Source organism: Pseudophryne corroboree, chromosome 3 (genome assembly GCF_028390025.1).
Source record: "Pseudophryne corroboree isolate aPseCor3 chromosome 3, aPseCor3.hap2, whole genome shotgun sequence".
Classification (NCBI taxonomy): Eukaryota; Metazoa; Chordata; class Amphibia; order Anura; family Myobatrachidae; genus Pseudophryne; species Pseudophryne corroboree.
In genome coordinates, this window is record NC_086446.1 from 652,886,182 (window position 1) to 652,913,214 (window position 27,033).

Consider the following 27,033-nt stretch of genomic DNA (forward strand, 5'->3'; position numbering starts at 1 on the left):
CTCTATGCAACGAATATCAACAATAAATGTCCTTAAATACATGCATAGGACAAAGTGGATTATTCCCCCACATACAAATATGACTGAGGCATATATATAAGCCTAGCAGTAGCATATGGTGCCTTGTTTTCACCAGAAAGCAGTTTACTATAATATAATAAACCCCATGGTTATTAAGGTGCCAAGTGCCTTGCGGCGGTAGGGAGTTGTGACATATAGAAGTAGTATAATAATAGAGCGATACCACTATACGAGTAAAAAATGAAAAAATGCTACAGTATATCTTATTTATAAATTAATAGACAGATAATTGCCAATTGGCCTCCCTCAGATTAAAGGTAAAATACTTAGAGCTGCATTAAGTCTGCTGTTTACACAATACCAGTCACCAAATGGAATAGTGCAGTGTCGGATCCTGATCAGACAACAATTGAATAGACCCCATAGCCTTCTGTAAACAGCAGTTTAGCAGACTGATCCATTGCAGAGACCCAGGGACATCACCATAATGTAACAATCATCAATTGATCCTGTGTGTTAAACCTGTTAGTGGGTAGTTAAATGTTTTTAATACTGTTGTAACCTAGCTGAGATAGGGAAGCTAGTAGTTGGGGTTCTGGATTGCAGGGAATATGGCAATGCCCCAAGCTGCAATATAACATTTTTAGCATGTCTACAAATTGCAGAGGCATGAAGAGTTAGAAATCCCACAAATAAGTTCTCTTACACATCCCTGCCCCTTCTGACACCTAAAACCCCAGGGAGTTTAAGCAAGCTGAGGAACTATCCCCACAGTTCCTAAATTTCTAGTGAAGCATGGATAATTTTGCCTCTCACAACAGCAGAAACCACTATTCCTAAAAAGGACAAGTATAGCATTCAATCTCATTGATAAATGTAATAAATGCAATAAACTGGGCTAAAACCCCAACCGTAAAGGGGATCCGGTCTGAAGATAGACAGTGTCTAGGTCGACAATGTTTAGGTCGACAGTCACTAGGTCGACATGGATGGAAGGTCGACAGGGTTTCTAGGTCGACATGTGCTAGGTCGACAGGTCTAAAGGTCGACATGAGTTTTTCACATTTTTTTTTGAATTTTTTCATATTTAACGATCCTTGTGGACTACGATTGGAACGGTAAAGTGTGCCGAGCGAAGCGAAGGCACCATGCCCGAAGCATGGCGAGCGAAGCGAGCCATGCGAGGGGACGCGGTGCACTAATTTGGGATCCCGGTCACTGTACGAAGAAAACGACACAAAAAAAAAAAAAAATCCTCATGTCGACCTTTAGACCTGTCGACCTAGAACATGTCGACCTAGAAACCCTGTCGACCTTCCATCCATGTCGACCTAGTGACTGTCGACCTATAGTGGTCGACCTAAACATTGTCGACCTAGACACTGTCGATTTGATGAACCACACCCACCTATAGACCAAACACGGTTCATCACTACAATAACTAACAAAACAGGATTGATGCCCGATAAATTCACTCTAATTAATATTCCTTGTGTCCAGACACCTCATCAGATTCGCTACACAGCATTGCAGGGTCACTGGAAGCACATAAAGAATGCAAATTGGTTTTGTTCTCGGCTTTATCAAGAGGATCCAGATCTTATACCAGACAGTTAGGAAACACATCTCATTTATGTGCTTGAGGGGATGACAAGACCTAAGGTGCTACACCTTCTAAGTAAAATCAAGATGGGGGCTTAAACACTGCTGCACTATATAGATGAGGCAAAGTGAATCATGCACTATAAAATAGGATTTTAATTACCTACTGGTAAATCCTTTTCTCGTAGTCCGTAGAGGATACTGGGGTCCACATTAGTACCATGGGGCATAGACGGGTCCACCAGGAGCCATGGGCGCTTTAAGAAACTGATAGTGTGGGCTGGCTCCTCCCTCTATGCCCTTCCTACCAGACTCGGTCTAGAAACTGTGCCTGAGGAGGCGGACATACTTTGAGAGAAGGATATAAAAGGACAGTGGTGAGATTCCGAACCAGCACAGACAAACTAGAGGAAAACCAAGCTAACCAAACAGTAAACCAGGAACAGCAACCGCTGAACCAATAATACTTAACCAAGTAACAGTGCAGGAAGAAACGAAGCACTGGGCTGGCGCCCAGTATCCTCTACGGACTACGAGTAAAGGATTTACCGGTAGGTAATTAAAATCCTATTTTCTCTTACGTCCTAGAGGATACTGGGGTCCACATTAGTACCATGGGGATGTACCAAAGCTCCCAAACAGGGTGGGAGAGTGCGGAGGTTCCTGCAGAACTGATTGACCAAACTGAAGGTCCTCAGAGGCCAAAGTATCGAACTTGTAGAACTTAGCAAAAGTGTTCGATCTGACCAAGTAGCTGCTCGGCAGAGCTGTAAAACCGATATACACCCCGGGCAGCCGCCCAGGAAGACCCCACCGATCTAGTAGAGTGGGCCTGTACAGATTTTGGACACGGCAAACCTGCCATAGAATTAGCATGCTGAATAGTAAGCCTGATCAAGCATGCAATTGACTGCTTAGAAGCAGGACACCCAATTTTATCGGGATCATAGAGAACAAACAGCGAGTCATATTTTCTGTGACAAGCTGTCCGCTTCACATAGATCTTCAAAGCCCTCGCAACATCCAAGGACTTTGAAGTAGCAGAGGTCTCGGTAACCACCGGAACCACAATAGGTTGGTCGATATGAAATGCAGACACCACCTTTGGTAGAAATTGCTGACGAGTTCTGAGTTCAGCCCTATCTTCATGAAAAAATCAAAAAGGGGCTTTTGTGAGACAACACCCCCAGCTCCGACACACACCTCACAGAAGCTAATGCCAACAGTATGACGACCTTCCACGTAAGAAACTTGACGTCAACGTCCTGTAAAGGCTCAAACTATTCCGACTGCAGGAACTGCAACACCACATTGAGATCCCAAGGTGCCGTAGGAGGCACAAAGGGTGGTTGGATGTGCAGAACCCCCTTCAAAAATGTCTGAACCTCAGGGAGAGAAGCCAATTGTTTCTGGAATAAAATGAATAAGGCCGAAATCTGGATTTTTATGGAGCCCAAACGTAGGCCCACATCCACACCTGACTGCAGAAAAATAAGAAAACATCTCAGTTGAAATTCCACTGCAGGAAGTTTCCTGTACTCACACCAAGAGACGTATTTTTTTCAAATACGGTGGTAATGTTAAGACGTTACCCCCTTTCTGGCTTGGATCAGGGTTGGAATAACCCTATCCGGGATCCCTTTCCGGGCTAGAATTTGACGCTCAACCTCCTTGCCATCATACGTAGCCGTTGTAAGTCTTGATAGACGAACAGCTCCTGATGGAGAAGGTCCTTGCGAAGAGTTAGAAGCCATGGGTCTTCTAGGAGCATCTCGAGTAGATCCACATACCAGGCCCTTCTTGGCCAGTCCGGAGCAATGAGAATTGCTTGAACCTTTTCCCTTTTAATTCTTTTGAGAATTATTGCGATCAATGGGAGTTGTGGAAACACGTCCACCATCTGGTAGACCCATGGAGGCACCAGGGAGTCCACCGCTTGTGAGTCCCTCAACCTGGAACAATACCGCTTGAGCTGCTTGTTGATACGAGAGGCCATCATGTCGATTTGTGGCATTTCCCACCGACGTGTCAAGCACCCGAACACCTGCGGGTGAAGGCCCCACTCTCCTGGGTAAAGGTCGTGTCTGCTGAGGAAGTCTGCTTCCCAGTTGTCTACTCCCGGAATGAAGATTGCGGACAACGCCACAGCGTGTCTTTCTGCCCAGAGGAGAATCCTTGTTACCTCTGCCATTGCTGCCCTGCTGTTCCGCCATGTCGGTTTATGTATGTTACTGCCGTCACATTGTCCGACTGAACCTGAATGGCTTGATCTTGAAGAAGAAGCGATGCCTGCAGAAGGGCGTTGTACATGGCCCTTAGTTCCAGAATGTTGATTGGAAGAATGGCTTCCTGACTTGACCATTTTCCTTGGAACTGTTCTCCCTGGGTAACTGCTCCCCAACCTCTGAGGCTTGCGTCTGTGGTTAGCAGAATCCCGTTTTGAATCCCGAACCTTCGGCCCTTGGTCAGGTGGGAAGTCTGAAGCCACCACAGAAGAGAAATCCTGGCTTTTGGCGACAGACAGATCCTCTGGTGTATGTGAAGGTGTGATCCGGACCATTTGTCCAACAGATCCAGCTGGAAGGGCCTTGCGTGAAACCTTCCGTACTGCAGCGCCTCGTAAGCGGCTACCATCTTTCCCAGAAGGCGAATGCATAGATGCACCAATGTCCGGGTTTGTCTTAGAACATCCCGCATCATCGACTGGATCACCAATGCCTTTTCCAATTGAAGGAATACCTTTTGTGCCTCCGTATTCTAATATCATCCCAACCCTCCGTGTTGGTTCCAGATGAGATTTTGGTAGGTTCAAAATCCACCAGTGATCCTGGAGTAGCCTCTCCCTGGATGGTGCATTTATCAGCAGATCATCCATGTACGGTATTATGTTCACTCCCTGTTTGTGGAGGAGAAACATCATCTCTGCCATTACCTTGGTGCCGTAGAGAGGCCAAATGGCAGGGCCTGGAACTGATAGCGACAGTCCTGTAATGCAACCTTAGATAAGCCTGATGAGGCGGCCAAATCAGAATATGAAGTTACGCATCCTTGATATCCAGCGACACCAAGAATTCCCTCTCCTCCAGACCTGAGATCACCGCTCTCAGAGACTCCAACTTGAACACCCGTAAGTAGAGGTTAAACGAGTTGAGGTTTAAAATGGGACTTATCGAACCGTCCGGTTTCGGAACTACAAACAGGCTGGAATAATAACCCTGGTTTTGTAGCTGAAGTGGAACTGGAACAATGACCCGAGTTTGTACCAGTTTCAGAATTGCTTCCTGTAAAATCATACTTGCTTCTTGAGAAGCTGGTAAGCCTGATTTGAAGAATCTGTGAGGTGGGAGTCCCTGAAACTCCAGTCTGAAGCCCTGGGCTATAAGATCTTTGACCCAGGGATCCTGGCATGACGTTGCCGATATGTGACTGAAGAATCTCAGACGGGCTCCCACCTGCCTGTCTTCCAGGCAGTGCAGTCCACCGTCATGCTGAAGGCTTAGAGCAGAGGTTCTCAAACTCGGTCCTCGTGGGCCCACACAGTGCATGTTTTGCAGGTAACCCAGCAGGTGCACAGGTGTATTAGTTACTCACTGACACATTTTAAAAGGTCCACAGGTGGAGCTAATTATTTCACTTGCGATTCTGTGAGGAGACCTGCAAAACATGCACTGTGTGGGCCCACGAGGACAGAGTTTGAGAACCTCTGGCTTAGAGGAAGCAGAACCGGGGTTCTGTTCCTGTGAACCTGCAGTTGCTGTTTTCTGGGTTTACCTCTATTGCCTTTGAAGGCCGTAAAAGAACCTTTGGTTTTATTTTTAAATTTCACTATCCGAAAGGACTACAGAGTTGGAGCAGTGTAGGATTTTCTAGTTGGGGGAGCTGCGGAAGGAAGGTATGTAGACTTAACCGCCGTAGTCTTGGATATCCACGTATCCAGGTCATCTCCAAAAAGGGCTTCACCTGTGAAAGGTAGGCTTTCCACGCTTTTTCTGGAATATGCATCCGCAGTCCACTGGCGTATGCCACAAGCCCCTGTGTGCTGACACTGCCATGGCAGTGGTGCTAATTTCCTTTATGGCCTCCACCATAAAGTTAACAGAATCCTGTAAAATTATCTCCCCCCTGGATAAGGAATCTAACCCATCAATTAGATTACCTGACCATTTTGCAATGGCCCTAGAGATCCATGCACAAGCTATAGTGGATCTCTGGGCCACCCCCGCAGCTGTGTACAGAGATTTGAGAGTGGTCTCAATCTTGCGGTCTACAGCATCCTTCAAGGAAACTGCCCCAGGAACAGATAAAACTATCTTACGTGACAGCCTAGAAACATATGCGTCAACTATCAGTGGGTTTTCACATTTTTTCCCATCATCCTGAGGAAACGGGAAGGATGTGAGTAACCGTTTTGGGATATGAAACTTTTTGTCAGGATTTACCCAAGTTGCTTCAAAGAGGGAATTTAATTCCTTAGATGCAGGGAAAGTAGCTGAGGATTTCTTTTTTACATTAAAATAAGATTCCTCATCTTCCTCTGTCACTTTGTCAGGGATGTGCAGGACATCTCTAATAGCTTCTATCAGGGCCTGTATTCCCTGTGACAAAGCTGCATCCCCCCCTCCCGAGTCCACCTCACCCTCCTCTGGGTCTGATACATCATCATCATTGGTATCAGCCTGCATGATTTGGGCCAGAGTACGCTTCTGTGGACAAATGGCAGGGGTCTGAAACGCTGGAATAACCACTGAATTCATCAGGTCATCAATAGATTGCCGTAAGTATTGCGTCTTCTTCTCATTTTGGGATAATTTATTCAAAATATTTGAAATCATCCCTTTTAATGAATCCAACCATACTGGTTCAGATCCACTAGCCTGAGAATGTGTTCCTATCCTGAGTACATGGTAGTGATCCCCCAGATTGAGAAAAACACTCTGCTGTGCATGATACACACTCCTTTGACATAGTAAATGTGGAAGAAAACACACACACACACACACAGGAAAATAGGGTAAAACATAGTTAACCCACACAGAGCCCTCTAGGGAGAGACAGAGTATAATGGAGCCAGCCACACAGCACCCCTATAGCTAAAGTACAAGTTCAGCTAGGTCGCAAACCAAGTACCCTTAATAGGGTTAAGTACACCAAATATTGCTTCCCCCCTTTGCTATGACCCCCTGGTACCACTGAGGTGCTCTGGAGTACTTGTGGAGGAGCTGCGCTTCCCTGCTAGTCTGCCTGTGTATAGATGCAGAGGGAAAATGGCACTGGTGAGCTGCTGGATCCGCTCATAGTGAAGCCCCGCCCCCTTAATGGCGCGTGGTCTTCCTGTTTTTTTTAGTGTGGCCAAGGTAATTTCTGTTCTACAGCGGGTTAAAACCCCTGTAGAATTGCTGCCAATGTCGGTATATGTTTGTAGTGGCTTCAGCTCCACCCTCACAGCGGAACACACAGCACCCTATATGCCTCTGGAGCCGGGAGTCGCAGCCTGCTTGTCAGCGCTGCGCTCCTACCCCTTGTGCCACTATTAGTGCCGGCGACCCGATAACCGGGACACCGGCCACCTACTCACCACTCTTCTTACTTCTGGCTCTGTTAGGGGTGGCGGCGTGCTGCATGTCTGTACGCTTGCCGTGGTGTGGCTTGCGAATAGGACCCTCAGGAGCTCAGTGTCCTGTCATCGGGGAACGGGACCATTAACCCTAGGGAGGTTGGGCCGTTCTTCCCCCTAAGTCCCATGAAGCAGGCAGTCTGGTGCCAGCCAGACCTGCCTGAAAACAACAAAGAAAATAAATGCAGAAAACGCTTTAGGAGCTTCCCAAGCGTGTCCGGCTCCTCCGGGCACATTTTCTAAACTAAATCTGGTAGAAGGGGCATAGAGGGAGGAGCCAGTGCACACTATCAATTTCTTAAAGCGCCCATGGCTCCTAGTGGACCCGTCTATACCCCATGGTACTAACGTGGACCCGAGTATCCTCTAGGACGTAAGAGAATTATTGGTGGCCGTTCTGACGATTGTATAGGTGTGTGCATACAGGTCAGATTAAGAGCGTTTAATATGTCAGACCGACCTCCAATCGGATAGAAGACTGTACATACGGAGCTATTTTTAGCACAGTATGTAAGGAGCTGCAAGGAGACTGACAGCAGGTCATGCTGGGGACACGCTGCTCTGCTGATCGGGAGCGTTAACCTAATCAGCAGTGATCGTAAAAGTGTGTACCTTGCTTAACTCGCAGGAACAGCAGTTATCACTACCGCTGTCCCTGAAAGAAACAGTTATTACACAGAGGTGACAGTTTTGTAAAAAGTCTATCACAAGACATACTTAATACAGATGTATCTTCATACATTATGCAAAACAGCCCTTCCCTGTGCGAGTGACTAGGATATACCATGAGACTGTGCTGATTAATTGGATATGCAACACTTTTATATCCTATAGATTGTAAGCTTGTGAGCAGGGCCTTGTAACCTCTATGACTGTTTGTTATTACCTAGTTTTGTTTTATCATTGTGTCCAATTGTAAAACACAACAGATTTTGCTGCGCTATATCAGAAACTGTTAATAAATAGAATAAATAATTATCTGTGTGCAACTAATAGGCCCTACACACCCGGCGATGTGCCGCCGAGCTGCCCGACCGCCGATACGGGCGACCCGGCGGCGGGGGGGCAGTGACGGGGGGAGTGAAGTTACTTCACTCCCCCCGTCACCCGGCTCCATAGACTTGCAGGCAAATATGGACGATCTCGTCCATATTGGCCTGCATGCACCGCCACATGGCACCAGCAATGAACGAGCGCGGGGCCGCACATCGTTCATCGCTGGTGCCTCCACACTGCACGATATGAACGTTATCTCGTTCATTAATGAACGAGATCGTTCATATCGTGCAGTGATATCGGCCAGTGTGTAGGGCCCTTAAGTCTGAATCTGTATACGAAGCACTATGATGCAGCAGCTATGGCTTATTTCCAAGCCAAGTTCCATTGTGCTTTGTGTACAGACTCAGCCACACACAGACATACAAGTGTCGCATATAAAATTAATGAGCACAGACTCGCGGTGAGTCCTAGTTGCATCACAGTTTACAATAAAAAAAAGACAAGACAAAGACTAATGGCTCTAGCAGAGTGGCACAGAAAATGGCGGCCCACTCGTGCCAGGCAATTTGCGTCACATGGCATATTGAGGCTAATTGTAGGAGAATATCTGTAATTGCGGCACTGCCGTGATTATTAAAACACGGGCGCTTTGGTCAGGTTTATTAAGCAGGATCTATACAGAATGCAGGAAATCTATTTTTCTGCACAATGTTCACTTCAGTAAGAACTACATTTGTTAAGGGATTCAGCTGCTGCTGTAAAAAAACTGTTACAGATCTGTAAGTATAGTTTATATAAGACTGACTCTTACATTACAAGCCCTGAAAGATGTAATAGCTACTGTACCTTACTGTGTGTAAGCCATCACCAGGAAGCTGAAAGCTGTAATTTGGTGTAAATAAAAATGTGGTTACAGGCATTACCCAGCTATGGAACTAGTTGATAGATTCAATTTACTACTTACTGTATGATATTTGCTTTTACTATACAGGTTGAGCATCACTTATCCAAAATCCCACATTTTTGGTTCCCCTACTGAGATAATGACACATATATGTATATTAAATTACATATATATATATATATATATATATATATATATATATATATACATATACACACACACACACACACACATATATATATATATATATATATATATATACATACATACATACATACATACATACATACATACATATATGTCATCATCTCAGCAGGGGGCCCAAAAATCATACATATTATATTATATTATATTATTATTATATATATATATTCCATGGAAGCAGCCCGGCACTCCGCTGTCCCCGTAGGGGTATCGCTCCGGTGCCCTCCTAGGGGTGTGGTGGCCCCAATATGCAGAAGAGAGGGTGACGGCGGCACTCAGAGTCTTTCACAACGAGGTGAATCAAAGCAAATAGTGCATTTATTGCACTATTTGCTTTGATTCACCTCGTTGTGAAAGACTCTGAGTGCCGCCGTCACCCTCTCTTCTATATATATATATATATATATATATATATATATATATATATAATTTTACTTACCGGTAAATCTATTTCTCGAAGTCCGTAGAGGATGCTGGGGACTCCGTAAGGACCATGGGGATAGACGGGCTCCGCAGGAGACCTGGGCACTTTAAGAAAGAATTTAGTTCCTGGTGTGCACTGGCTCCTCCCTCTATGCCCCTCCTCCAGACCTCAGTTAGAGAAACTGTGCCCAGAGGAGATGGACAGTACAAGGAAAGGATTTTGTTAATCCAAGGGCAAGATTCATACCAGCCACACCAATCACACCGTATAACTTGTGATAACTACCCAGTTAACAGTATGAAAACAACATATCATCAGTGCAAGACCGATGCAACTATAACGTAACCCTTATTGAAGCAATAACTATATACAAGTATTGCAGAAGAAGTCCGCACTTGGGACGGGCGCCCAGCATCCTCTACGGACTACGAGAAATAGATTTACCGGTAAGTAAAATCTTATTTTCTCTAACGTCCTAGAGGATGCTGGGGACTCCGTAAGGACCATGGGGATTAAACCAAAGCTCCCAAACGGGCGGGAGAGTGCAGATGACTCTGCAGCACCGAATGAGCAAACATGAAGTCCTCCTCAGCCAGGGTATCAAACCTATAGAATTTTGCAAAAGTGTTTAAACCCGACCAAGTAACAGCTCGACACAGCTGTAGTGCCGAGACCCCCCGGGCAGCCGCCCAAGAAGAGCCCACCTTCCTAGTGGAATGGGCCTTGACCGATTTTGGTAACGGCAATCCAGCCGTAGAAAGCGCTTGCTGAATCGTGATACAAATCCAGCGAGCAATAGTTTGCTTTGAAGCAGGGGCACCAATCTTGTTGGATGCATACAGGACAAACAGCGCTTCAGTTTTCCTGACTTTAGCCGTTCTGGCCACGTAAATTTTCAAAGCCCTGACCACATCAAGTAACTCGGAATCCTCCAAGTCACGTGTAGCCACAGGCACCACAATAGGTTGGTTCATATAAAAAGATGATACCACTTTTGGCAGAAATTGCGAACGGGTACGCAATTCTGCTCTATCCATATGGAAAACCAGATAGGGGCTTTTATGTGACAAAGCCGCTAATTCTGACACACGTCTAGCCGAAGCCAAGGCTAATAACATGACCACCTTCCACGTGAGATATTTTAACTCCACCGTTTTGAGTGGTTCAAACCAGTGTGACTTTAGGAAACTTAACACCACGTTAAGATCCCAAGGTGCCACCGGAGGCACAAAAGGAGGCTGAATACGCAGCACTCCTTTTACAAACGTCTGAACTTCTGGTAGAGAAGCCAACTTTTTTTGAAAGAAAATGGATAGGGCCGAAATCTGAACCTTAATGGAGCCTAAGTTTAAGGCCCAAATTCACTCCAGTTTGTAGGAAGTGAATGAAACGGCCCAGATGGAATTCTTCCGTAGGAGCATTCCTGGCCTCACACCAAGAAACATATTTTCGCCATATACGGTGATAATGTTAAGATGTCACGTCCTTCCTAGCCTTTATCAGCGTAGGAATGACCTCATCCGGAATGCATTTTTCCGCTAGGATCCGGAGTTCAACCGCCATGCCGTCAAACGCAGCCGCGGTAAGTCTTGGAACGGACATGGGCCCTGTTGCAACAGGTCCTGCCTTAGAGGAAGAGGCCACGGATTTTCTGTAAGCATTTCCTGCAGTCTTGGATACCAGATCCTTCGTGGCCAATCTGGAACAATGAGGATTGTTCTCACTCCTCCTTTTTCTTATTATTCTCAACCCTTGGGTATGAGAGGAAGAGGAGGAAATACATAGACTGACTGGAACACCCACGGTGTCACTAGGGCGTCTACTGCTACTGCCTGAGGGTCTCTTGACCAGGCGCAATAACTCTGCAGCTTTTTGTTGAGGCGGGACGCCGTCCTGTCTGTCTATCTGTGGCAGTCCTCACCGAACTGCAATCTGCGCAAAGACTTCCCGATAAAGTCTCCACTCTCCAGGACGTATGTCTGGTGAGGAAGTCTGCTTCCCAGTTGTTCACTTCCGGAATGAACACTGTTGACAGTGCTCTTACATGATTCTCCGCCCAGCGAAGAATTCTGGTGGCTTTCGCCATCGCCACTCTGCTCCTTGTGCCGCCTTGGCGGTTTACATGAGCTACTGCGGTGACGTTGTCTGACTGGATCAGAACCAGTTGGTCGCGAAGCAAGGTCTCCGCTTGACGTAGGGCGTTGTATATGGCCCTTAGTTCCAATATGTTGATGTGAAGACAAGTTTCTTGACTTGACCAAAGACCTTGGAAATTTCTTCCCATCCGGCTTCGGTACCACGAAAAGGTTCGAATAGTAACCTTTGTTCCACTGATGAGGTGGAACCGGAACAATAACCCTAGACACCACCCGTTTTTGGATAGCTTCCAGAAGAATTGTTCTGTCCGCCAGCAGAGCTGGCAAGCCTGACTTGAAGAAACGGTGAGGCGGGAGAACTTGAAACTCCAGCCTGTACCCTCTGGACACTAAATCCAGTACCCAGTTGTCCAGGCCCGATGACATCCAGACGTGGCTGAAATGCGGGAGTCTTGCCCCCAACTGACCTTCCTCCAGGCCTAGCTGTCCACCGTCATGCGGTTTCTGGTTCTGGGGGCCATCGGGAGCAGGCTTCTTTCCTTTAGCACGAACACCTCTGAAGAAGGTGTTCGAAGGCTTGTTCATTCTAGGCCTCGCGGGCCGAAAGGACTGTGGCGTGGCTGGTGTAAAAGGCTTCTTTGTAGCAGATGCAGCTGAGGGGAGAAAAGAAGACTTACCAGCTGTAGCCGTGGCAATCCACGGATCTAGCGCCTCCCCAAAGAGAGCCTGACCTGTATACGGTAGACCCTCCACACTTTTCCTGGATTCCGCAGACCATTGGCGCAGCCAGAGACCCCTGCGAGCTGAGACGGACATAAAGGAGATCCCCGCAGCCGCGGAGCCCAGGTCCTTCATGGAATCTACCTGGAACCCTGCAGAATCCTGAATATTACGTAAAAATAAATCAACGTCACCTCTATCCATGATAGTCATGTCCTCCTGCAGAGTGATTGACCACCTGGCAATAGCTTTTGCAATACAAGCACAGGCTATAGTAGGCCGCAATATAGCCCCTGAAGCCGTGTAAATGAATTTTAGCGTAGCATCCACCTTGCGATCTGTCGGGTCTATCAACGCGGTAGATCCAGGGACTGGTAATACCACCTGTTTGGACAGCCTGGAGACTATCGGCGGGGACTCCCATTTTTTCCTATCTTCCTCTGGGAAGGGAAAAGAAGCCAAGACGCTCTGAGGGATCTGGAATTTCTTTTCCGGATTTTCCCAGGCTTTTTCAAAGATAGCATTTAATTCTTTGGATGCCGGAAAGGTGAGGGGGGGCTTTTTATTGTCTGTGAAAAAGGCCTCCTCTACCTGCTCAGGACCTGTGTCAGTAATGTGTAACACATTCCTTACAGCTTCAATCATCAACTGCACCCCCTTAGCAAGTGATGCCGTCCCCCTCCACACATCCCAGTCACCATCTGCAGTGTCAGAATATGTGTCCGTGTCATCTTGCATAAGTTTGGCAAGTGCACGTTTGTGAGAATGTACCGCACGGGGCTCCGAGGAAACAGTATCAGACCATACAACCATAGAGGATTGCAGAACTTGAGTGGCATGCTCAGTCCTAGCAACTGTATCAGAAATCAGAGAAATAGTCCCCCTCAGAGAGACTAACCATTCTGTCTGTCTGGCTGGGATCTGCGCTACAACTGTGCAATCTTGATTACATGGTATGGAATCTTCTTGGGAAGATAAATCCTCTGTAGCATATGAAACCGTATCCCTAGAAATGTTGTCACATAAACACCAAACACCCCACAAACACACAGGGCAGACAGAGTTCCCCCCCCCAAGAATGGCAGAGACACACAGAGATTGGAGCTAACCCACACAGCGCTATTATAGGTATAGGGAGGCCCTAACCAGTGCTGACTGTGTCCCTTAATAGGTGACACAGCCTTTACACAGCCTCCCCTCCCTCTTCTACAACCCCCTGTTACCGTACAGATAGCTGGAGTTGCTCTGGAGGGGCCTGTTCATCCACTGGCAGTGAGCTGCAGGCAGGAAAATGGCGCTGAACACTGCTGGGTCCGCTCTGAGAAGATCCGCCCCCTTAATGGCGCCGTCTTCCCGCTCTTCGTAGATTATACTAGCCTGAGGATTTTATGCTGGCTTGGATCCGCAGGCTTGTTTTGGTCAGTCTAGGGTCAGGTGCTGGCTCAGGGCGCCCCTCACAGCGCTGCACCGCTGAGCCGTCCAGGAGTGCGGTTAATACCGCGCTCCTACCCTTATGCCGCCCTCTTCACACTGACCCCCCCGCTTGTAAGGGGGGACAGTGACTCACTCACCACTTTCAGCTCTGTAAGGGGGTAGCGGCTGGCTGCCGGGGTGAGCGTTCCCCTGTGGCGGGGTGCGATCTGTCCCCTATGGAGCTCAATGTCCAGTCAGCGGAGTCAGTGGCTCAAGACCCCGCAGGGCGGACACTGCTCCCCCTTCTCAGTCCCTCGATGCAGGCAGGCTGTTGCCAGCAGCCTCCTGTAAAAAAACAAACTCTAAATAAAACTTTTCTAAAGAATCTCTGTAGAGCTCCCCTAGCTGTGACCGGCTCCTCCAGGCACATTTTCTAAACGAAGTCTGGTGGGAGGGGCATAGAGGGAGGAGCCAGCCCACACTATTAAACTCTTAAAGTGCCAATGGCTCCTGGTGGACCCGTCTATACCCAATGGTACTAATATGGACCCCAGCATCCTCTAGGACGTAAGAGAAATATATATATATATATATATATATATTTTCACACATATACACACACAGAGATATATAGACATATACCTCACAGCAGACATTACATCTCCTGTCAATAGTACTTTCAAAGTCTGCTCTACATGTTTATTCCACAGATCTCCAACTCAGACTCACACCCGGGTCAGCTTCTATAAACTAAGCATATTTAAAGGTCTCCACAGCCAGCTAGAACTTGAGATACTGGAAAACATGTGTAAACTTTTCATTTACTTGAATGCAAACTATTGTTCTCATTAATTCAACTGTTAGACCAAGGAGGACTCACTGCTATGCATTAAAATACTCCTGTTACGCTTAGACGGGAATGCTTCCACCATGGACAGCACCATAATCTCGAGAACATTTTACAAGGAGCCGTTATAGGTAGCTTGTTCATTTATAGCAACTCGCAATCAAGAATTTTAAGTAATGTTTGCTGCTGACTTATGTTTATTTTCCAAATCCTAAAACAGGTACAGGTGATGCCATCATAAAAACCGGTTTCTTTCCTCTCCCTCCCTTTTTAGTATATACCCTTCAATAAAAGTTATAGCCATAAATAAAGATGTGCTGTAATGTTTTTATGTTTTTATAGGTTCTGTGACACGCCGCATACAATGAAACCACCGATTGATATAATTATAGGTTGGTTGTTTATTATCAGCAATCCTGAGATTTGCTTGCAGGAATAAGAGCAGGAATAAGCCCAAAAAGTAACAGCAGGTGGTTTCCCTGGTTAGCGAGCAAATGTGTGTGTGTGTATGTTGGGGGGGGGGGGGAGTAAAATAAAAACAATATAAAAAAAAGTCATCCATTTAAAAATCCATAAAACAATTTCAGTACCTGTTGACTGCAGGGAACTAAATTACATATGAGAGATTAAACTATGATCACAGCACAGCTCTTGCTTGGCATTTAGCAAAAGGTGTGAATTTATTTTTATTTTTTTTCTATGACCATTAAAATTGAGCTGGTATTTCTGTTGAAGATAAATCACAGGTGTGAAAACCCTGATGCCTGTATCCAACGCTAGAAAATCTGCTGGCAGAATTATGAATGATCTAATCCGATGTTGCTAAAGCAACAGTAACGTCTTTTAGTTTTTCTTCATAGCCTGTTCTTTAATCATTTCAGCTACAAGAAGGTAATTATGTAATGCGTCTCAGAGGATACATGTTCATATATTGCTAACAAAAACAGCTTGCCCATCTAGGCCAGCTCTTATTTATATATAATCTTGCAATTCAATCCTTAACCTATTTAAACCCTAAAAGGAATAAAACTTGTATCCCAGGAGACGGAAATCTATGCAATTGTAATAACCCATACTCAGTGCTTGCCTGCTGTCCCCAAAACAAAGGAACAGTTGTTTCTAATGCATAGTCTGCCTTAAATATAACCCAACTTGTGCAACAGCCAAAGAGCAATCAGTACAGACACAGGTATATCGTTTCTTCAATGTTTATTATAAAATAATAAGGGGTACTAAAAAGAAAGACTATACACAAAAGGAGGTAACATACATAAACAGAGCAATGTCAGGGAGATACCTATGTAACATCAAGTTTACACAGAAAGGGAGCTGCTATTTGTCAGAAATAGCGACAGGTTGAGTATCCCATATCCAAATATTCCGAAACACGGAATATTCCGAAATATGGAATTTTTGGGTGAGATAGTGAAACCTTTGTTTTCTGGTGGCTCAATGTACACAAACTTTGTTTAATTCACAAAGTTATTAAAAAATAAGAATTTACTTAATGATAATTCTATTTCTCATAGTCCGTAGTGGATGCTGGGGACTCCGTAAGGACCATGGGGAATAGCGGCTCCGCAGGAGACTGGGCACATCTAAAGAAAGCTTTAGGACTATCTGGTGTGCACTGGCTCCTCCCCCTATGACCCTCCTCCAAGCCTCAGTTAGGATACTGTGCCCGGACGAGCGTACACAATAAGGAAGGATTTTGAATCCCGGGTAAGACTCATACCAGCCACACCAATCACACCGTATAACCTGTGATCTGAACCCAGTTAACAGCATGATAACAGAGGAGCCTCTGAAAGATGGCTCACAACAATAATAACCCGATTTTTGTAACAATAACTATGTACAAGTATTGCAGACAATCCGCACTTGGGATGGGCGCCCAGCATCCACTACGGACTATGAGAAATAGAATTATCGGTAAGTAAATTCTTATTTTCTCTAACGTCCTAAGTGGATGCTGGGGACTCCGTAAGGACCATGGGGATTATACCAAAGCTCCCAAACGGGCGGGAGAGTGCGGATGACTCTGCAGCACCAAATGAGAGAACTCCAGGTCCTCCTCAGCCAGGATATCAATTTTGTAGAATTTTACAAACGTATTTGCTCCTGACCAAGTAGCTGCTCGGCAAAGTTGTAAAGCCGAGACCCCTCGGGCAGCCGCCCAAGATGAGCCCACCTTCCTTGTGGAGTGGGCATTTACAGATTTTTGGCTGTGGCAGGCCTGCCACAGAATGTGCAAGCTGAATTGTACTACAAATCCAACGAGCAATAGTCTGCTTAGAAGCAGGAGCACCCAGTTTGTTGGGTGCATACAGGATAAACAGCGAGTCAGATTTCCTGACTCCAGCCCTCCTGGAAACATATTTTCAGGGCCCTGACAACGTTTAGCAACTTGGAGCCCTCCAAGTCCCTAGTAGCCGCAGGCACCACAAATAGGTTGGTTCAGGTGAAACGCTGAAACCACCTTAGGGAGAAACTGAGGACGAGTCCTCAATTCCGCCCTGTCCGAATGGAACATCAGATAAGGGCTATTTCAGGATAAAGCCGCCCATTCTGACACGCGCCTGGCCCAGGCCAGGGCCAACAGCATGACCACTTTCCATGTGAGATATTTTAACTCCACAGATTTAAGTGGTTCAAACCAATGTGACTTTTGGAACCCAAAACTACATTGAGATCCCAAAGTGCCACTGGAGGCACAAAAGGAGGCTGTATATGCAGTACCCCTTTTACAAACGTCTGAACTTCAGGGACTGAAGCTAGTTCTTTTTGGAAGAAAATTGACAGGGCCGAAATTTGAACCTTAATGGACCCCAATTTCAGGCCCATAGACACTCCTGTTTGCAGGAAATGTAGGAATCGACCCAGTTGAATTTCCACCGTCGGGCCTTACTGGCCTCGCACCACGCAACATATTTTCGCCAATTGCGGTGATAATGTTTTTGCGGTTACATCCTTCCTGGCTTTGATCAGGATAGGGATGACTTCATCCGGAATGCCTTTTTTCCTTCAGGATCCGGCGTTCAACCGCCATGCCGTCAAACGCAGCCGCGGTAAGTCTTGGAACAGACAGGGTCCTTGCTGGAGCAGGTCCCTTCTTAGAGGTAGAGGCCACGGATCCTCCGTGAGCATCTCTTGAAGTTCCGGTTACCAAGTCCTTCTTGGCCAATCCGGAGCCACGAATATAGTGCTTACTCCTCTCCATCTTATCAATCTCAGTACCTTGGGTATGAGAGGCAGAGGAGGGAACACATACCCTGACTGGTACACCCACGGTGTTACCAGAGCGTCTACAGCTATTGCCTGAGGGTCCCTGGACCTGGCGCAATACCTGTCGAGTTTTTCCCAAAGGTTTATAATCATGTGGAAGACTTCTGGGTGAAGTCCCCACTCTCCCGGGTGGAGATCGTGCTGAGGAAGTCTGCTTCCCAGTTGTCCACTCCCGAAATGAATACTGCTGACAGTGCTATCACATGATTTTCCGCCCAGCGAAGAATCCTTGCAGCTTCTGCCATTGCCCTCCTGCTTCTTGTGCCACCCTGTCTGTTTACGTGGGTGACTGCCGTGATGTTGTCCGACTGGATCAACACCGGCTGACCTTGAAGCAGAGGTCTTGCTAAGCTTAGAGCATTGTAAATGTCCCTTAGCTTTAGGATATTTATGTGAAGTGATGTCTCCAGGCTTGACCATAAGTCCTGGATATTCCTTCCCTGTGTGACTGCTCCCCAGCCTCGCAGGCTGGCATCCGTGGTTACCAGGACCCAGTCCTGAATGCCGAATCTGCGGCCCTCTAGAAGATGAGCACTCTGCAACCACCACAGGAGGGACCCCTTGTCCTTGGTGACAGGGTTATCCGCTGATGCATCTGAAGATGCGACCCGGACCATTTGTCCAGCAGGTCCCACTGGAAAGCTCTTGCGTGGAATCTGCCGAATGGGATTGCTTCGTAGGAAGCCACCATTTTACCCAGAACCCTTGTGCATTGATGCACTGAGACTTGGCTCGGTTTTAGGAGGTTCCTGACTAGCTCGGATAACTCCCTGGCTTTCTCCTCCGGGAGAAACACCTTTTTCTGGACTGTGTCCAGGATCATCCCTAGGAACAGAAGACAAGTCGTCGGAACCAGCTGCGATTTTGGAATATTGAGAATCCAACCGTGCTGCAGCAACACTAGCTGAGATAGTGCTACACCGACCTCCAACTGTTCCCTGGATCTTACCCTTATCAGGGAATTGTCCAAGTAAGGGATAACTAAAATTCCCTTCCTCTGAAGGAATATCATCATTTCGGCCATTACCTTGGTAAAGACCCGGGGTGCCGTGGACCATCCATACGGCAGCGTCTGAACTGATAGTGACAGTTCTGTACCATAAACCTGAGGTACCCTTGGTGAGAAGGGTAAATTTTGACATGAAGGTAAGCATCCTTGATGTCCCGAGACATCATGTAGTCCCCTTCTTCCAGGTTCGCAATCACTGCTCTGAGTGACTCAATCTTGAATTTGAACCTCTGTATGTAAGTGTTCAAAGATTTTAGATTTAGAATCGGTCTCACCGAGCCGTCCGGCTTCGGTACCACAACAGTGTGGAATAATACCCCGTTCCCTGTTGCAGGAGGGGTATCTTGATTATCACCTGCTGGGAATACAGCTTGTGAATGGCTTCCAAAACTGTCTCCCTGTCAGAAGGAGACATCGGTAAAGCCGACTTTAGGAAACGGCGAGGGGGAGACGTCTCGAATTCTAATTTGTACCCCTGAGATATCACCTGAAGGATCCAGGGGTCTACTTGCGAGTGAGCCCACTGCGCGCTGAAATTCATTGAGACGGGCCCCCCACCGTGCCTGATTCTGCTTGTAAAGCCCCAGCGTATACTGAGGGCTTGGCAGAGGCGGGAGAGGGTTTCTGTTCCTGGGAACTGGCTGATTTCTGCAGCCTTTTTCCTCTCCCTCTGTCACGGGGCAGAAATGAGGAACCTTTTGCCCGCTTATCCACGAAAAGACTGCGCCTGATAATATGGCGTCTTCTCATGTTGAGAGGTGACCTGGGGTACAAACGTGGATTTCCCAGCTGTTGCCGTGGCCACCAGGTCTGAAAGACCGACCCCAAATAACTCCTCCCATTAATAAGGCAATACTTCCAAATGCCGTTTGGAATACGCATCACCTGACCACTGACGTGTCCATAACACTCTACTGGTAGAAATGGACAACGCACTTAGACTTGATGCCAGTCGGCAAATATTCCGCTGTGCATCACGCATATATAGAAATGCATCTTTCAAATGCTCTATAGGCAAAAATATACTGTCCCTATCTAGGGTATCAATATTTTCAGTCAGGGAATCCGACCACGCCAACCCAGCACTGCACATCCAGGCTGAGGCGATTGCTGGTCGCAGTATAACACCAGTATGTGTGTAAATACATTTTAGGATACCCTCCTGCTTTTTATCAGCAGGATCCTTAAGGGCGGCCATCTCAGGAGAGGATAGAGCCCTTACAAGCGTGTGAGCGCTATATCCACCCTAGGGGGTGTTTCCCAACGCACCCTAACCTCTGGCGGGAAAGGATATAATGCCAATAACATTTTAGAAATTATCAGTTGTTATCGGGGGAAACCCACGCATCATCACACACCTCATTTAATTTCTCAGATTCAGGAAAACTACAGGTAGTTTTTCCTCACCGAACATAATACCCCTTTTTGGTGGTACTCGTATTATCAGAAATGTGTAAAACATTTTTCATTGCCTCAATCATGTAACGTGTGGCCCTACTGGAAGTCACATTTGTCTCTTCACCTTCGACACTGGAGTCAGTATCCGTGTCGGCGTCTATATCTGTAATCTGAGGTAACGGGCGCTTTAGAGCCCCTGACGGCCTATGAGACGTCTGGACAGGCACAAGCTGAGTAGCCGGCTGTCTCATGTCAACCACTGTTTTTTATACAGAGCTGACACTGTCACGTAATTTCTTCCAACAGTTCATCCACTCAGGTGTCGACCCCCTAGGGGGTGACATCACTATTACAGGCAATCTGCTCCGTCTCCACATCATTTTTCTCCTCATACATGTCGACACAAAAGTACCGACATACAGCACACACACAGGGAATGCTCTGATAGAGGACAGGACCCCACTAGCCCTTTGGGGAGACAGAGGGAGAGTTTGCCAGCACACACCAGAGCGCTATAAATATATACAGGGATAACCTTATACAAGTGTTTTTCCCCTTATAGCTGCTGTATAGTTAATACTGCGCCTAATTTGTGCCCCCCTCTCTTTTTTAACCCTTTCTGTAGTGTAGTGACTGCAGGGGAGAGCCAGGGAGCTTCCCTCCAACGGAGCTGTGAGGGAAAATGGCGCCAGTGTGCTGAGGAGATAGGCTCCGCCCCCTTATCGGCGGCCTTATCTCCCGTTTTTTTATGTATTTTGGCAGGGGTTAAATGCATCCATATAGCCCAGGAGCTATATGTGATGCATTTTTTGCCATCCAAGGTGTTTATTATTGCGTCTCAGGGCGCCCCCCCCAGCGCCCTGCACCCTCAGTGACCGGAGTGTGAAGTGTGCTGAGAGCAATGGCGCACAGCTGCAGTGCTGTGCGCTACCTTGTTGAAGACAGGACGTCTTCTGCCGCCGATTTTCCGGACCTCTTCTGCCTTCTGGCTCTGTAAGGGGGCCGGCGGCGCGGCTCTGGGACCCATCCAAGCTGGGCCTGTGATCGTCCCTCTGGAGCTAATGTCCAGTAGCCTAAGAAGCCCAATCCACTCTGCACGCAGGTGAGTTCGCTTCTTCTCCCCTTAGTCCCTCGATGCAGTGAGCCTGTTGCCAGCAGGTCTCACTGAAAATAAAAAACCTAAACTAAAACTTTCACTAAGAAGCTCAGGAGAGCCCCTAGTGTGCACCCTTCTCGTTCGGGCACAGAGATCTAACTGAGGCTTGGAGGGGGGTCATAGGGGGAGGAGCCAGTGCACACCAGATAGTCCTAAAGCTTTCTTTAGATGTGCCCAGTCTCCTGCGGAGCCGCTATTCCCCATGGTCCTTACGGAGTCCCCAGCATCCACTTAGGACGTTAGAGAAATATTGTATTAAATTACTTTGTTTAATTCAAAGTTATTAAAAATATTGTATTAAATGACCTTCAGGCTGTGTGTATAAGGTGTATATGAAACATAAATGAATTGTGTGTATGTACACAAACTTTGTTTAATGCACACAGTTATTAAAAATATTGGCTAAAATTACATTCAGGCTGTGTATAAGGTGTATATGAAACATAAATGCATTCTGTGCTTAGACTTGGGTCCCATCACCATGATATCTCATTATGGTATGCAAATATTCCAAAATACGGAAAAATCTGATATCCAAAATACTTCTGGTTCCAAGCATTTTGGATATGGGATACTCAACCTGTATCACTTTCTCTCATTGCAATATAAAAACTTGATTGATGTAAGTGGTATGGATCAATAGATCTACAGTAAACAGATAAGACAGTCAAAGCCCCATATAACTGATATGCAAAAGTTCGACCGTGGTTAAGGTCAAAATGCAAATGGTCAACAAGTTTTTGGGGTTATTTTGTGTGTTTCATCACATGACAACAACTGGTGTACCATGTACATTGCGAGGCTTGCTAAAGGAACTGTCAAAGAAAAGGTTTTTCCTGTTAAGACCACCTACTGGGGAATACTACTTAAGGACTAAGCGTCTACGGATTTTGTCAGTGACTTTTACTGTATATACGATGGGTATTATATAGTATTAGGTGAAACTATTACACAAAAAAAAAAAAAGGATGCGATTGGCTGCTAGGAGTGTGCATTGTGCCAATCCAAACCTTCCCTTTGCAATATGTTGGTAATTAAGATTGCAGCGCTGGGAAAAGAAGCTCCCAAACTAACTCCATAGGCCAGTGGTTTCCAAACTTTTTTGAATCACGGCACCCTAGAAAATCAGAATTTTTTTCACGGCACCCCTAGGCCAAAAATTTCTTATTGAGAAATTTAGAAAGAAATATTACATTAAGTAGATTGCGTTTATAAGTCATCTTTATGGTCAGTTGTGTGGTGAGGGACAAGATTTGCTTCTGTTTGGCCACATATTTTATGACTGGCAGCCACCAGCACTGGTCTTCCCTATTACAGGTTGAGTCTCCCTTATCCAAAATGCTTGGGACCAGAGGAATTTTGGATATCGGATTTTTCCGTATTTTGGAATAATTGCATACCATAATGAGATATTATGGTGATGGGACCTAAATCTAAGCGCAGAATGCATTTATGTTACATATACACCTTATACACCCAGCCTGAAGGTAATTTTAGTCAATATTTTTTATAACTTTGTGCATTAAACAAAGTGTGTGTACATTCACACAATTCATTTATGTTTCATTTACACCTTATGCACACAGCCTGAAGGTCATTTAATACAATATTTTTAATAACTTTGTGTATTAAACAAAGTTTGTGTACATTGAGCTATCAAAAACAAAGGTTTCACTATCTTAGTCTCGCTCAAAAAAGTCCGTATTTCGGAATATTCCGTATTTCGGAATATTTGGATATGGGATACTCAACCTGTATATTGACCATGAATAATTTGAATTAGTCCTGGACCACCAACCCAGGGCACCCCTGCAAGTGTCCCGAGGCACCCCAGGGAGCCACGGCACACAGTTTGGGAACCTCTGCCATAGGCAATATATGAACAACAACAAATTACCCCCAGCGTGGTCTAAAGCCCTAATAATTGGCAAATCATTTTATTCAAGAAATATTAGCTATAGCAAGAATAAAATGTTTACTATTGCAAGGGTCAAAATTATTCTTATTGAAGTAATATGTTAGTATCCCTGTCCTGAAGAAACAGGACTACTGCCTGAGGAAGTGGACTGCAGTCCATGAAACGAGTCGCGTTTTGACACCACACAGACCAATTTTAAATTCTCATTTTATATTTACATTTCGTACTGTTTCAAGTCTATGGGGAGATGTTTCAAACCTTGGAGAGAGATAAAGTGGAAGTTGCCTATAGAAAGGTATCAGCTTCTAGCATTCCACAATAATGATAATGAATATTGGCACTATCATCATGAGAGGCCATTATAGAAGCACTTTGCTCCAGGGGCCTACAGTGTACATGCACTTAAAATAAGAATTTACTTACCGATAATTCTATTTCTCGTAGTCCGTAGTGGATGCTGGGAACTCCGTAAGGACCATGGGGAATAGCGGCTCCGCAGGAGACTGGGCACATCTAAAGAAAGCTTTAGGATCACCTGGTGTGCACTGGCTCCTCCCCCTATGACCCTCCTCCAAGCCTCAGTTAGGATACTGTGCCCGGACGAGCGTACACAATAAGGAAGGATTTTGAATCCCGGGTAAGACTCATACCAGCCACACCAATCACACTGTACAACTTGTGATCTGAACCCAGTTAACAGCATGATAATAGAGGAGCCTCTAGAAAAGATGGCTCACTACAACAATAACCCAAATTTTTTGGTAACAATAATTATGTACCAGTATTGCAGACAATCCGCACTTGGGATGGGCGCCCAGCATCCACTACGGACTACGAGAAATAGAATTATCGGTAAGTAAATTCTTATTTTCTCTGACGTCCTAGTGGATGCTGGGAACTCCGTAAGGACCATGGGGATTATACCAAAGCTCCCAAACGGGCGGGAGAGTGCGGATGACTCTGCAGCACCGAATGAGAGAACTCCAGGTCCTCCTCAGCCAAGATATCAAATTTGTAGAATTTTACAAACGTATTTGCTCCTGACCAAGTAACTGCTCGGCAAAGTTGTAAAGCCGAGACCCCTCGGGCAGCTGTCCAAGATGAGCCCACCTTCCTTGTGGAGTGGGCATTTTAAGATTTTTGGCTGTGGCAGGCCTGCCACAGAATGTGCAAGCTGAATTGTACTACAAATCCAACGAGCAATCGTCTGCTTAGAAGCAGAAGCACCCAGTTTGTTGGGTGCATACAGGATAAACAGCGAGTCAGATTTTCTGACTCCAGCCGTCCTGGAAACAGGGTCCTGACCACGTCAAGCAACTTGGAATCCTCCAAGTCCTTAGTAGCCGCAGGTACCACAATAGGTTGGTTCATGTGAAATGCAGAAACCACCTTAGGTAGAAAATTTGAGGACGAGTCCTCAATTCTGCCCTTTCAGAATGAAATATTAAGTAAGGGCTTTTATATGATAAAGCCGCCAATTCTGACACCCGCCTGGCTGAAACCAGGGCTAACTCGTCACTTCCATGTGAGATATTTTAAGTCCACAGTGGTGAGTGGTTCAAACCAATGTGACTTTAGGAAACTCAACACAACATTGAGATCCCCAAGGTGCCACTGGAGGCACAAAAGGAGACTGTATATGCAGTACCCCTTTTACAAATGTCTGAACTTCAGGCACTGAAGCCAGTTCTTTTTGGAAGAAAATCGACAGGGCCGAAATTTGAACCTTAATGGACCCTAATTTTAGGCCCATAGACAGTCCTGTTTGCAGGAAATGGAGGAAACGACCCAGTTGAAATTCCTCTGTAGGGGCCTTCTTGGCCTCACCCCACGCAACATATTTTCGCCAAATGCGGTGATAATGTTTTGCGGTTACGTCTTTCCTGGCCTTGACCAGGGTAGGGATCTTCAGGATCCGGCGTTCAACCGCCATGCCGTCAAACGCAGCCGCGGTAAGTCTTGGAACAGACAAGGCCCTTGCTGGAGCAGGTCCTTTCTTAGAGGTAGAGGCCACGGTTCGTCCGTGAGCATCTCTTGAAGTTCCGGATACCAAGTCCTTCTTGGCCAATCCGGAACCACGAGTATAGTTCTTACTCCTCTCCTTCTTATGATTCTCAGTACTTTTGGTATGAGGGGCAGAGGAGGGAACACATACACTGACTGGTACACCCACGGTGTTACCAGAGCGTCCACCGCTATTGCCTGAGGGTCCCTTGACCTGGCGCAATATCTGTCTAGTTTTTTGTTTAGACGGGACGCCATTATGTCCACCTTTTGTTTTTCCAAACGGTTTACAATCAGGTGGAAGACTTCTGGGTGAAGTCCCCACTCTCCCGGGTGAAGGTCGTGTCTGCTGAGGAAGTCTGCTTCCCAGTTGTCCACTCCCGGAATGAACACTGCTGACAGTGCTATCACATGATTTTCCGCCCAGCGAAAATCCTTGCAGCTTCTGCCATTGCCCTCCTGCTTCTCGTGCCGCCCTGTCTGTTTACGTGGGCGACTGACGTGATGTTGTCCGATTGGATCAATACCGCCTGACCCTGAAGCAGGGGTTTCGCTTGACTTGGGGCATTGTAAATGGCCCTTAGTTCCAGAATGTTTATATGAAGAGATGTCTCCAGGCTTGACCACAAGCCCTGGAAATTCCTTCCCTGTGTGACTGCTCCCTAGCCTCGCAGGCTGGCATCCGTGGCCACCAGGACCCAGTCCCGAATGCCGAATCTGCGGCCCTCTAGAAGATGAGCACTCTGCAACCACCACAGGAGGGATACCCTTGTCCCTGGTGACAGGGTTATCCGCTGAAGCATCTGAAGATGCGACCCGGACCATTTGTCCAGAAGGTTCCACTGTGCGTGGAATCTGCCGAATGGGATTGCTTCGTAGGAAGCCACCATTTTTACCCAGAACCCTTGTGCATTGATGCACTGAGACTTGGTTCGGTTTTAGGAGGTTCCTGACTAGCTCGGATAACTCCCTGGCTTTCTCCTCCAGGAGAAGCACCTTCTTTCTGGACTATGTCCAGAATCATCCCTAGGAACAGAAGACAAGTCGTCGGAACCAGCTGCGATTTTTGGAATATTGAAAATCCAATCGTGCTGCCGCAACACTACCTGATATAGTGCTACACCGATCTCCAACTGTTCCCTGGATCTTACCTTTATCAGGGAATCGTCCAAGTAAAGGATAACTAAAATTCCCTTCCTTCGAAGGAATATCATCATTTCGGTCATTACTTCAGTAAAGACCCGGGGTGCCGTGGACCATCCCTACGGCAGCGTCCGAACTGATACAGTTCTGTACCATAACCTGAAATACCCTTGGTGAGAAGGGTAAATTTTGACATGAAGGTAAGCCTCCTTGATGTCCCGAGACATCATGTAGTCCCCTTCTTCCAGGTTTGCAATCACTGCTCTGAGTGACTCA

General features: G+C 46.4%; 1 protein-coding gene across 1 annotated transcript in view; it reads right to left on the reverse strand.

Moving 5' to 3' along the window:
- The window catches only part of RTKN2 (rhotekin 2), a 414,584-nt gene that overhangs the window by 256,666 nt on the left and 130,885 nt on the right, over positions 1–27,033 (reverse strand). The gene's annotated exons all lie outside the window — the stretch shown is intronic.